General features: G+C 53.4%; 1 pseudogene; it reads right to left on the reverse strand.

Annotated features, from left to right (window-relative positions):
- Positions 1-12,560: 12,560 nt before the first annotated feature.
- Positions 12,561-13,959, reverse strand: LOC120663473 (annotated as a pseudogene).
- Between the last annotated feature and the right edge of the window lie 309 nt (positions 13,960-14,268).

Consider the following 14,268-nt stretch of genomic DNA (forward strand, 5'->3'; position numbering starts at 1 on the left):
GCATGGTAGAAGTGAGCATAGGTAGAGTGTGTTAGGTGTGTGTTCCTTTGTTGCTCCAATAAGGTAAGCATCTTTATAAGTGCTAGTCTTCCGGTTAAACTTAGTACTTAGTGTATAAGTTGTGATCCATCGAAGGTTGGCTCTGCCACCCGGGATCACAAAAGGGTCTGGGCTTCATCGAAGGTTGGCTCTGCCACCCGGAAGCCAGCTTCATCTGTTGGTAGGCTCTGCCTCCCGGAAGCAAAAGGTGGCTCTGCCGTCAAAAGAACCCGGTACACTAAGTAACTAGAAGCTGACCGACTCTGAAGTGAGTTGGTGTAGATCCTCAACTTAGTAGGGCCACCTCAATTTCCAACAATCACTAAAATAAAACTTATGTTGCAATTAAACTAGTAACGTAAAATAATACTAATGTTATACGAGGTATTACATAACTACTAGGTAAACTATTTTATACTCTTGCCTTGCGTTAGTACATTTGTTCCCTCCAGTAACCAGCATACACATGCTTGCACCTACGACAAAAATCATCTCGTCTCTTTCCATAAAAGCCTCTCAAGTCACCGTACCATGCCATAATTCTCAGACAATCATAACAGCGCCTACCTCCTTTGCCATAACTTCATCATTCCCTGGAAGCCACAGAGTACCCACACCATTGACCTTGAAAAGACCCGTCAAGGCAGCACCCACCTCGCTAAAAATCGGGGTCGCAACGCACAGTGCCGGCTGAGATTTTTTCCGCTGAACCGCCTCACCCGCTCGCTCTCGCTCGCGCACGCGCGACACGCCGGCCCCACGACGGGACCGTGCATTGCCGCCGGCACCACGCCGTGCCGCCCACTCCTGCGTCCCCACCTCGCCCACGCCGCTGCAGCGTCCTCGCCGGCTTTGCCGCCTCGATGCTCGCGCCTTCAGCGCTGCCACTATTTGCGTTGACGGCGAGCTACCGCAGCCCACGCCGTCACCCGTCCCTGTGCGACGCCGCTGCTGCTCTCCTCGCCTATAAAAGGAGCAAGGCCGTGACGAGCCCTGTCACCAGCCCAAGCACACCGAGCCGCTTCGCTCCGCTAGCTGAACCACTCCTCCCGAGCCCAGCTCACTCACGAAACGAAGCTCCAACAGTTGGCCCTCTTCCTCGAGCTGTTCTGCGCCAAGGTGAGATGGCAGGCAGCTCCCCCGACCATTAACTCCACAACAAAGGCCCAAAACACCCACCAGGCTGTGAGCACTTAATCCAAATCATTCTACCAACCAAAAACTCAATATCTCCTTCATATCAACTCCTTTTCACGTAACTCTTTTTCCTAAACTCTCCTCAAATCATATACTATCTATTCCTCCTATTTTCATATCCATTTGACTTATTTTATTGCTTGCTTGTGTTTGTTTGCCGGTTGTGCCGTTCTCGCCCGTAGATCACGGAGTGACCGAGGAGGAGCCTTCCAAGGAGCCAGAAGACCCGTACCACGAGCAGGAAGCCACCGCCGATGACGCGTACGCAAGTGAAGGCAAGTTTCATCGACCCCTATGTGAGCGGTTGCATCCATGTGAGGACGTCTAGTTGTAGCCCTGGTTTAGGATCGATTACATATACCGGTACTTGAGTGATTGAGTGTGCTCATACATGCATATGAGTAGTTATGCATATCCAGAGTTGAGACTAGGATGTGGAGGGTTTTGGCTGAGACTAGGGTAGCTGGGTATGCTGGAGCCGGCGCTACCGTGGTGGTAGACTGGCAGGTGAGTGCTACCATGGTGGTAGGCTCGAGTTGACATATTGAGGGATGGTTGCTGCCCTGGTGAACCATAAGGACCGAGTTGTTTTGACATCTCACCTAGCTTACTCTAGTACGACCACAGGTTCTAGTATGGGCCGGACTTAGCCTAATCCCACTGGTTAGCCTGACGGTCGCAGGGATGGTTTATGGGTATAGACCATGGGAGTCAGGACCCGAGGGTTTGTGCGGCCGGGCTGGGGCATGACCACAGCTGGGTGTCGGCTATGTCGATTGTCCGTTCGGGCAGTCGAGCGTGTGGGTACAGTGTACGACCTCTGCAGAGTGTATAATCCATTCGAATGGTTCGTGTCCACAGTTTGGACAGGCTAAGGTGTGGTCCTAATAACTAGTGAGCTACCTACTGTGGGTTGTGTCTGGAAGGATTTGCATACCATTAGTTGCATTGCTAATGCATTGTGTTCAATGTGCGTCGTGCATATCATTTCCCCTCCCGTAGGGTGAGGTGGAGCTTGCTGAGTACTTTTGTACTCACCCCTGTTGATTTTTCTCCAGAGGATCCTGACTTTGTGCCAGAAGACTACGAGTAGATCGTGTCCGCACCCAAGCTGATCGAGTGGAGCCGTGATGGATGAAGAGCTAGTCCTCCATGCCGTCATGCTAGTCGTTATTCTATTATTGTTCTGTGTAGCGTTGTGTTGTCACTTCACCCCCTCGTGTACGTGTTGAATAAAGCTCTGTATGACTCTGGACTCCACTTGATGTAACATGTATTATGCCGGAGACCTTATTCGGTAATTAATACATGGTTTAGCCTTGATCTTCGGGTCGGGGCGCTTCATCGCGGGAGGCGGCGGCCCGGCCCCGAACGGCGGCTGGCAGGGGCGCCCGCGGGCGGCGGCGGCGCAGCCCCGAATGCCAATCGGCGGGGGTGCCCGTGGGCGGCGGCAGCCCGGCCACGGCCGGCTGGGGCGCCCGTGGGAGGCGGCGGCGCGGCCACGAGCGGCGGCGCCTCCTCTCCTGGCTGGCCGGCGGGGCATCCGCGGGCGGCGGCAGCGGCGAGACCACAAGCGGCGGCGCCTCCTCTCTTGGCGGGCCGGCGTGGTGGTGGTGACGGTGGCCGGCGGCGTGGTTGTGGTGGCCGGCACTGCCACTGTAGCGGCTGCCGATGTTTTTTTTATTTTTTTGGAAAATTGTTTGCCGAGTGTCAGCTTTGGCACACGGCAAAGGCTTTGCCGTGTGGCCGATAAATGGCACACGGCAAACGACGCCTTTGCCGACGTCTGAATGTCGTGTGCTCTTTGTCGTGTGCGGCACACGGCAAAGCCTTTGCCGTGTGCATATAGGGCTTTGCCGTGTGCTTTGGCAGACGGCTATAGTTGGCCATGCAGCCCGCGACCCGGTGGCCCGCCTAGAAGCCCGTTTTTTTGGCCCGGCCCGAACCCGGCCCGGCCAGGTCCATTTCGTGCCCGGGCTGGCACGGCCCGTGCCCCGTGCCCGTGCCTGGGCCGGTACCCCCGCCCGTGGGCCGACCCGGCCCGGCACAGAGTTAGCAGGCTGGCCCGTTAGTGGCCCGCTAACTCCAATGCACGGGGCCTCGGGCGCGGTGGCCGGTCGGGCGCGGCCCAGCCCGCGGCTCCCCGCCTCCCCCCGCTCGTAACCCTAGCCCCCAAATCCCCAATCCCATTCGGCCATTCCCTCGGTCCCTCCGCATCCGCGGCTCCGCCTGGCCGCCGCCGCCTGGCCGCCTCCGCTATTTCGGACGGCGAGCGGCGACCCGCACGGCCGCACCCGCTTCCCCCGCCGGCTTCTCGTCTTCCCTTCCGTCTCCTGTAAGTAGATCTCTGGTTCCGTCGCTCCGGTGAGTAGATCTCGCACTCCTACGCACCTAGCTGGCTCGCTCCAATACTGGCCGGAGTTCGCAGTAGTCTTTGCCGTCTAGCCGTCGTTGTCTCTCCTCTCTACGGCTCCGAGCTCCGGCTGCGCAGGTCCTCCGTAACCCTAACCCTAATCCTCGTCTTCCATCTCCATTCTTTTCCCTACCCCTAACCCTCGTCTTTCATCTCTGTCTTGTCTCTTGTGCAGGTCTCGTGCACTCGGGGCCGCCGGCCGTTGAGGAACGGAGCCGCCGAGGGTTGATGCGAAGGTGGGCTGCACCCTGAGGTCGTCGTGATGGACGACATGGAGGAGTACACCGTCAACGATGACCTCAGGGCGTGTGGCCTGCCCGCGGACGACGACGACGACCTGACTGCCGGCGCTGAGGCATTGTTCGGTAGCAGTGTTGCTCCTATCAATGTCGATGCCCCTGATGCCGGCGCTGGTGCTAGAGGTGATGGCGTCGGCGCATCGGCGACTCAGACGCCGTCCTCGACGCCTACTGCTTCTACTGCCAACAACATCGTGCTGAAGCGTGCCAGGTCACATGCTTTGATGATGATTTTGACATATTAATTTGGTGGCATGAGCACAAACTGACATATCTCATTCTGTCCATACTAGCAAAAGATGTTATGTCTGTTCCAGTTTCTACTGTCTCTTCGGAATCTTGCTTTAGACTCACTGGCAGGGTGATCGAGGAGCGTCGACGACGCTTGGCGCCTCATAATGTGGAGTACTTGACCTGCATCAAGGACTGGGAAGCTGCTGATGCAAGGACGCAGCATGATGTCGAGAAGTTGACGCAAGATTTGGAGTTAAAGTTTGGCATCAAGGACAATGCTGAAGGGCATGCTACTGGAAATGAGTAAGTGCTTCACAAATCACAAGTAATCATTGATTATGTACAGTTTCATAAATCAACTTCATTGATTCTTCTCTTGTCTGTCTTTGCTAGGTCTGTCCCTGCCAATGGCTAGTCTTGAGAAGGCAAGGGGCAAGGCTGGGCCTAGGCAAGAGGCCAGCAACATCACCAACACCAAGTCAGCAGTGCTGTTTCACTGTTTTGCAATTTGATCTTCTGTTTGTAATGTGCTAATGAGTCTGCTGAACTTGAACAATATGATGTAATTTTGAACAATTATAGAGTTGGGCTGTACTCTTTTTCCCTTCCTAGGGTTTCTCACAAGGGTGAGTTTTATCTAGGAAGGTTTTTAATGAGGCAGCAACACTTGATCACATAGATCAAGTGTTAAAACAACTCTATAATTGTGTTATCACTTACCAGTTAAGTGATATTTTACTATATATCTCTGTGTATGCCTAGCTGTGATCTGTGATTTATTTTGAATTAGATTGCTTTAGATTGCTTGTTAAATTTGGAGTAGGGTGAGATATATTTTGAATTATGGGCTTCGGGCGGCCCGGTCAGCACTATAGTGCCGGGTTCCAGCGGGCTGGCCCGGCACGAAACAGGCCCGCGGGCCCGTGCTTGGGCCGCTAGTAGAGCCCGTGGGCTGGCACGGCACGGCCCGACTTGAAATTGGGCCGGGCCAGGCACGGCACGGCTAAGAGCGGGCCAGGCCGGGCTCGTGCTAGGGCCGGGCCGGGCGGCCCGAATGGCCATCTATACACACGGCAAAGCCGCAGTCTCCTGTAGTGAGTAGAAGCCATGAAGCAACCTTCTTATAGTTAAAGGCATTTCCATTTAGCAATTTCCAATTACTGTATCCACTGCGATTGTCAAATTATACTGACATCGATATGAAAAATAATAAAACATTAATATATTAATTTTTCCGTGTACATTCATATGTTATTTACTATGCAAAATTGTGTAAAGCCTCTCATGATGCCATAAAAGAAAGAAAACAACACGTATGTTCATCCAGATGAAATTTAGAAAAAATGTAATCTCAAAGTTACCATCAAATGCTAACCGTGCGGTAGCACGGGTTGATGGCCTAGTAAGCCTAATTAGATTGTTATTGGATACTAAACTACTACAGTAACACATGCTCTAATGACGGATTAATTAGGTTTAATAAATTTATCTTGTAGTTTACATACGCATTATGTAATTTATTTTACAATTAGTCCACGTTTAATATTTTAGATGTGACACTTTATACCAAAACTTTACACTATCTAAACAAGGCTTGCTTAGTTTTGTAAGTCAAAACGTAGCTCCAGATCTATATTGCCAATAAGCCATAAGCGCAGAACCATGTATATATCCATCTAGTACCTCAAGTGCGAAGCGAAGGATCACTCCGATGCGCCGGCCATGGCGCTGACCTTCACCGTGCCCCGGCGTGACCCGGAGCTCGTCGGCCCTGCCGAGCCGACGCTCCGCGAGACCAAGCGCCTGTCCAACATCGACGGCCAGCAGGGGTTTCGCCTTTCGCGTACAGACGCCGTTGATGTTGTTCTTCTGGGGCCTGCCGCCGCGCACCGACGCCGGGCCGCCAGCTGGCGCCATTCGCAGAGCCCTCGCCGAGGCACTTGTGCCTTAGAGTAAGTACTATAAGTTGTATGCCGGCTGAATCCGATGTGGAGAAGAGAGTGAGTGTCTCGCGACGCGCCTGCGGTAGCCGACTGAGAGGCACCGTACCCGCCTGTTATTGGCCGAGCTCGCTATAGACATTAAATCTAACAGGCCCCACCACTCTCACCGCGCTCCTCGCCGACAAGCGGGCACATCTATTAACCTTGATAGATCTTACTATATTAACCTTGCTCTTACTAGTTACTACCCGCTCGCTAGCGAAGTTTGGGTTATTAGCTTCCTCATCGCCGTCAGGAACGGTAACGGGGAGAACGCCGCGGCCCTGCCGATCGTATTGCCGCAGTCGGTGATGGATCGTTTCGCGATGGAGGTGGAGTGGTTGTCGAAGGTTAGGACGAGATGATGAATTTACAATCGACCGCTCGTTTACCAACTCACGGTCGGTCGCAGAACCATCTCGGCCGTGGGGGCGGGCCTACTTCCAAATGAATCACGCCTTGCCTCGTCGTCTCCTGCTCCCAGACTCTTTTCTCTCTCGCCAGCCCCACGCTCCTCCTGTGCGCCCCGAGGCCAGCGCCCCAGTACGGCTGGCGAGTGGCGGCTCCTTGCTCTATGCGAGACTAGAGGGTGGCGGTGAGAGAGGCGTGCAACGCCGAGCTTGGGTGCGGCGAGCTGGCTTGGCACCAGCGGAGAGGCGCGGCGTCGGCGGCCGGGAGGCTTGGCGGTGGCGGGGAGGCGCAACGGACGGTACGGCGGGGCCGGTGGCGGGGAGGCGCCACGGTGGGCTGGTGGCTTAGGCGGCCGCGAGCTCTCGGTAATTTTTTCTTTTTTTTATTCAAAAATTTTTAACAAATTTTTTTACCCAAGTTTTTTTTTATTTTGGATGCAAAGTTTTTTCTCTTATAATATTTTGATTTATTTTGTAAAACTTTTCTCTTCAATTTTTTCTATCTCTCCAATTTTCTTGAATTTTATCTATCTCTCCTAATTTCTCTTTGAAAAATTCTTCTAGTTCTCCAATTTTTTCCGACATTTGTATCGGAAAACAACAACACAACTACTAAAAAGAAAAAAAGAAAACGGTGGGAAGATCGACCGTAGGGAAGCTCTCCTTACAGTTGACCGTAAATTAGTCTCATTACGATCGGACCACCTTTTTTGCAGTAACACACATGTTCTAGCAATGCAAAACACATCCCTTTAATGTTTAGACTCTCGAATTGCACTTGTGTAGTAGAATGCTTGTTTGCAGAACTGTTATTTGTCATTTGTCTTTTCCTTCAAATAAGTGCGACTTCTCTACAACTTAGTATCAAATGTCTCAATTATTACTTATTTTCTTAGCTCATTTCTCAATAAAAGATATTTAAAAGCATCGTTTCCGTGGCATTTGTTTTGCTCAACCGTGTATTTGCCACACCATGCATCCAAATGCTTTGGCCAAATCTACTATCAAGGTAAAAAAAAACGAAAAGAAAATGTCGCAACACAACATAACCCTTTTTGAGAGGTTCCTATCATCCCATGCATATTAAGTTATTAACGTCTGCAGCACTGTACCATATTTATTCTCTAGAGATCATTATACCATATCTATTTTTTTATAGCCACTACACGTCTGCTTATGGACCTAGAATTACCATGTTAATCGATGCAAAAACAGATTTATTATACCGTACTATTAGATCTCAGTGGACTCAAGTTTTTGAGCTTATTATTCGATATCGACAGAAGCCCTACTAGAACACAACTCTTAATTTAGCATCTTTGCATCTAAAACGGTAGGAATAGATTATCAATGAATCAAGAAAGTAATCAAGCATCTCAGTCAACCTCCCAGCAGCAAGGAAATGGTAGCCACTAAGACACCCTATACGGTTTTGAGCTGACTAAAAGTTTGGCCGGTTGCATACTGTCAAATCTCCTGTAGATAACCAGAAAAATTTGCACTTGAAGGCAAATTTTCTACGTTTAGACTTACTCCAACAAGCGGTTGCAAAACGGGATAGGCATCCGGTGATATGCATCGCGTACAGCAATTGCATCGCCATCGGAAAAACACCGATCTCCAGCAGCACACGCAAAAAATCTGCCTCTTCGTCCCTCACTCTCCTCCGGTCCTCCCTCCCCCCTGCGCCGGACCTCCTCTGCTCCCTCCCTTGGAGCTCGCTCCCGCCCCCTCCTCCCCATCCCGCACACGGCCTGCGCCCCATCCTGCCGCCCCTTGTCCGCATCCCACCGCGGGCCAGGTGCGGGCGGATCCCGCCACCGCGGCCTACTCCCCATCCCGCCATGGGGCCGGTGCGGGCGGATCCCGCCGCCCCTGCTCCCGCCATGGCGTCACCCTCCCCGCGCCGCTCCACCGGCGGGGACCCGTCCTCGCCGCTCCTTCCCTCGCCGGCCTCCCCGTCGTCCTCCGGCGGCCCGCTCGAGCGGCTCACGGGTCTCCTGCGTCGGCTCCCCTGCTCCATCCGCCCCATCCGAGCTCGCCGGTCCGCCGCCACCCCGTGGAGCTCGCCGGTCCGCCGCCACCCCTGGAGCTCGCTGGGCTGCTGCGGCTGCGGGAGGAGCGGCCGTGAGGCGCGCGGCCGGGCGGAACACGCGGCACGGCGCGCGGCTGAGCGGGGGCTGCGGCGCGCGGTCGGCCGGGCAGAGCCCGCTGCGCTGCGCGCGACCGGCCGGGCAGAGCCCATGGTGCGGTGCGCGGCCGAGCGGGGGCCGTGGCGCGCAGCCGGGCGGACGGGTCCATGGCGCGTCCTCGAGCTCCGCCTCCTCAAGCACGCCGGCCACCTCCATCCGTCCCACCTCCCTCATCTCCGGCAGCGGCAGCGAAGCAAGAGTAGGGGCGGCCAAGCTCCGGTGCCTCCTCCTCCCCACTCGCGCGCGCCGGGGAGAGTGGCGGGGCCTCCGCGGCGCGTTCCTCCCCTCCTCTGTTCCCTCCGGCGGCCCTTTGCACGGCGGCGCTCGCGTGCCCCTGCGTGCAGGCCGCGCGGGGCCATGGCGGAGCAGAGGCCGCGGCCCCGGAGCTCCCTCCCGGCCTGCACCTCCTTCTGTCGGTCCGCCGCTCGCCACGCCTCCGCCTCCAGCCCGCACCACGCCTCCGCCTCTGCCTGCGTCCCGCGCGCCAGAGCAGCCGCAGCGCCTCCGGATTTGCGTTGGAGGAGAGAGGGAATCCATTTTTACCTCACCTCTCTCCTCACAACGCAAAATGCATGCTGCGATGCCTCGTCTGTTGGAGACGAGTTTCACGCGGCACAGTGCCCGCCGAGATGCAAAAATGGCTTTGCATCGCGCTCTTGAAGTCAGTCTTAGCTGGAGACTGGAGATGGGACTGTACAGAACCTAGGGCCGTAAAGAAGACTTATCTCAACTAACTGAAAATTATAATCTTCCTTACATCCCACCATTATATTATTGATGATCACACCAAGGATAAAGGAGGAAACGGGAGCCAGCCAGCCACGCGATGAGTTCCTACTTCCTAGTGGCTCATTACGGGAGCCAGGCGATGAGCCACTGAATTTTTTTCCCGTACTTGGTCGGTGCACATAACAATGCCGGAACCGACCAGGGTGCACTACTAACTCTTCGACAATGTGACAGATCCGGCGAGTTAAAATGCTTCATTAAGCGTAACCGTTATCATCTGACGTATTAGCTTAATTAAGTGTAACTTGACAGGCTGTTTCCAAACCACAGGCCGACCGAAACACACCAAAAGTCTCGCACGAAGACGAGGGCAGAAGGTACCAGCACGATACAATCTTACAAAAATAGCAAATTATATTAAGACTTTTACAAAACAGCTTTAAATTTAAAATTAACAAATGAAAAGATAGCAGCGGAAAAGAATCTAACTTACAGAGCATTTTTACTACAGAATAAATAAAACAAACTAAATAAATCGAGAACTACCGAGACGTGAAGACAAGGCGTCACATCGAGCCCACCGATATGACACCTAGTTAGCTCCTAAACCTGAAATAGAGTAAACAACATACCCTGAGCAACTAATACTCAGCAAGACTTACCCGTCTATTGGGTATACTTAGCCCACATATTCTAGACATGCAAGCTTTTTTGGCTGGTGGTTGATTTTGCAGAAGAAGCACTAGAAGTGAGTCCTTATTTTTCCAGTTTTAGCTTCCAATTATATCAATAAATTTACTAACCATCTAGGATTTGCAAAGCTACAACAAGCAAGGTGAGCAAACTATTAATTAAATAATATCAACTCTCATTGCATCTCATCTCATTCTTATTCCATTTCTTTTCTACGATGTGACCAAGAGATCAAGGCTCTCATAACCGCGAGACACGGCGAATCGATTCGATTTAACCTTGCAAGGTGGACCTAACCAACACGGCACGCAAAAGCCCCGTCGGACCCCACGCACCGACCTTTCCCCTCCCCGCCTCGAACTACAGGAACCAGTCCAACGACATATGGTCAGCCGAGCTCAACGTGAGACCACCAAAAGTAAACATATGCATCCCCATTTCTCCGCGACTACTCGACTACCCCAGGAGTTGGGTCCGGGTTCCTGTACTTTCGAATCAAAACAGTACTCGGCTTACCGGTTTCGACTACCTCCTACTCCCGGCATGTGGTCAGTACAGTTCAATCCCCGATCAGCACAGTCGACAACGGAACGGTCCTTAATCAACACAGATGGGGCTACACCTTCCCCCATCTGGTCTCCCATCCCATACCTTCCATATTGAATATAATAATTCATATACTGTAATATAAAGACATCCTATATCTCGCGAGTGACAGAATTATCACTCGACTTCTATCGAGCCCTATTAAGCATAGCAATGCTAACGACCTATTCATACTAGTATAAGGCCCAAGAAAACCTAGGGATCATGCAACTAAGGTTTCAAACAATTTCTAAACCTAGTGCACAATTATTAGAGACATATATAAGTGACATAATTTAAAATAGTAGGATGTGCACCGGGACTTGCCTGAGGGTAACACTAAGTTAGTGTTAATATTATTTTCGGCCTTGGGCCGGGTCTTCGGTTGTTTCAGCAGTCCTTCCATCTTCTGGAGATGTCCACCAAACACCGTCTTGTGGTTCGACTCCATACCGTGTGCTTCACGTCTACACGTCGTACATCTAGCGTACCTAAATGAGGTGCAACGATGCATATGTATGAATGCTTGGATAATGCAATAAAAATTGGAGCAGTACAAGCACAAGGTCGATATTGCCTAACTATAAACAACTACACCGGCGGAGGTTAATTAAATCTTACATGAGTCTACACAAAGTTAACCCAACTGGTTTTGTATTTTTAGAATTCTCCTAACTCCAACTATGCATTTATAAACTATAAAAGCATTTTATCTAGCACCATTAAAAATTACATGTAAAAATTGTCAAACAACACACTTTATAGTTCTATCCTACCGAGCATGGAAATATAAAGCTAATAAACCTAGTTTTACATTCACCACCGTTCAGATTCGAGACCAAAAATCCGGAGTATCCGGGCATATACCCGGAGTATCCGGGATAACATTTCCGGAGTATCCGGGCACCTTCTCAGAGTATCCGGACTCCCAAATTCGGAGTTTCCGGGCCTATACCCAGAGTTTCCCCCGGAGTGTTCCAAGTCCGGAGTATCCGGGCTTATACCCGGAGTTTCTCCCGGAGTGTTCCAAGTCCAGAGTATCCGGACTTATACCCGGAGTCTCCGAGCCCGACAGCATTTTTTTCTACCAAGAATAGAAATTCTCATGGTGGAAAAACTAGCCCACCAAAATTGAAACCCTCTTGAATCCTAGTTCAAGGATGCATAAGGAGATGATTGACGAAAGAAAATCACTTAGAACCTCCTAGAAAGATAGATCGGGCCGGCACAAGTTGGAGTACCTTGAACGAGCTTTTCCTCTGTGCGAAGAACTTGAAATCCAAGACTCCCCGGGGAGAAGCATGTGGAGGAGAAGGTGCTCCACGCCATCTTGAAGTCTCCTTGGCCTTGAGATGGATTTGGGATGGGGGATTTGCACCCTAGGGCACTAGAGAGAGAGAGGGAGTTCATGAGGGAGAGGGGGAGCTCGTGAGTGAGAGAGGGAGAGAGGGGTGATGTGAGGAAGAGGGAGTGAGTTGTGAGGGAGATAGATATATTAGTTTATAGGCTTGTGGGATCCCTGTAATATAGAACATCTGGAGCAACCGGTCAGACCGGTCAGTCACACCGGTCAGACCGGTCCTGACCGAGCCAAACTAAATTTTTGATAATGTTGGTTTCAGTTTTTGGCGAATTCAACTTCTTATCATTTCAAAATTGAAATATAATTTCTAACCAAACTCGAACTCATTATTTCATGTGTTTAGATGCTTAAACTAGAATTCGATTTGATTTCATTTTGAAAACTTGTTAAAGGATCTCATGTGAATACTTTTGGTATAAATTTATCCAACATTTTTATGTATGCAAACTCAGTGCTAATAATGAGGTTAATTGTGTGCTCAGCCTTAATGCAAGGTGATTAACACCCGGGGTGTTACAACAACGCCTCCACCTCCGACGAGAACCTGTTCATGGCCGGCCGCGGCAGCACGATCATCACGGTAACTGCACCTTCCTCCCCGCCGCCGTTCTCGACGTGGACGAAGAAGCTCACCCCAAACAGCGTCGCCGCGGGGCCGCCGTACACCGGCTCGCCCCACCCGAGGTCCACGCGGTGGAACCCGGCGTGCCGGTTGTCCGACACGAGGAACAGGTTCGCCATCGCCACGAACGGCCGCCCGCGCAGCACCAGCAGGTCCATCGCGGACCGCACGTACTCGGCGGTCACCGCCGCCTTCGTCCCCCGCACCAGCTCCACCGCGTCGCCGAGCGAGCCGGCCAGAAGCGCCCCCGCGGTGGTCAGCGCAGCCACGGGCACGCACGCGTTGCCGTAGTAGCCGGCGGGGAGCCCCAGCTCGGGCACGCCACGGAAGTTGACGATGGCCACCGCGCGCACCTCCTTGTCCGGCGGGAGCTCGAGCGCGGCCGTGCGGGCGCGCCAGATGGCTGCCGTGAGCGCCTCGAAAGTCGTGGCCGCGAGTTTCGGCGGGATGCCCCTTTTGATCGCGGTGACGTCGTCTGGACCGAAGGTGAAGGTCCGCATGACCATGTCGCCAGGCGGCGGCGGCGGCGGCACCGGGTCGAACTCGCGGTGAGGGAACGCCGGCTTTGGCGGGCGGCGCGCTTCGAGGAGCTCGCGGGACCATGTCGGCTTGATGGTAGGCGCGGGGAGGCCGCGGGCGAGCTCGGCCACGGCGGACATGAACTGGGCGAGGCCGATGGCGTCGCAGATGGTGTGGTTGAGGGCTTGAGGCGCAGCGCGAGGACGAAGCCGCCGCAGAGCAGCCGGGTCACCTGGATGAGCAGCAAGGGGCAGTTGAGCACGCCGCCGGAGCCGTCCACGTCGAACAGCAGCTGGTCCATGCACGGGAACGGCGGCCTCAGCCCGGCCGCCTCCAGCTCCGCCAGCCGCACGTCGGCGTCGGCCTCCACGAACATCACCCCCTCGCCGGTGCAGTCGACGACCAGCTTCCGCGCCTCCACCTCCCGCAGCCGCCCGGCGAGCGGGTAGTACGGCACGAGCGCCTCGCCGAGCGCGCGGCGGATCACGCCCCCCGGGTCCGGGTGGCGGCCGTCGGCATGCGCGGGCGCCCCGCCGCGGTAGCAGAGGAGGAACGGGACCTGCCCGCGCAGCGTCTCCTGGTCGTCGATGTCGGACAGGCGCTTCGTCTCGCGCGGCGTCGGCGCGGCAGGGCCGACGAGGACCGGCTCCCTCCGGCGCACCGCGAATGCGACCGTGGCCATGGCCGGCGCCTGTACGTGCTCCTTTGGTTCCGGCATGCGCGGTGCAGGATGATATGGCCGCTGATCGAGTGATCGATCGATGCCTGTGGCTGTGGGCACGTGTTTTGACTTGGAAAATTGGAACAGGTTGAAGTGGCTGCCTTTGGAAATTTCCAAGTGTGCAGTGTTCAGATTTCAGGCTGTATGCACTCGTCATACTCTAAATTCATCTTCTAAAAAAAATATTCCTATCTGATCATCGAGATTCTCTACTCTGTATTCAGTTTTCCCGCACCTATCCATACTCTATATCTCCCCTTTATACCAACT

The sequence above is a fragment of the Panicum virgatum genome, chromosome 3N (genome assembly GCF_016808335.1).
Source record: "Panicum virgatum strain AP13 chromosome 3N, P.virgatum_v5, whole genome shotgun sequence".
NCBI classification, from domain to species: Eukaryota; Viridiplantae; Streptophyta; class Magnoliopsida; order Poales; family Poaceae; genus Panicum; species Panicum virgatum.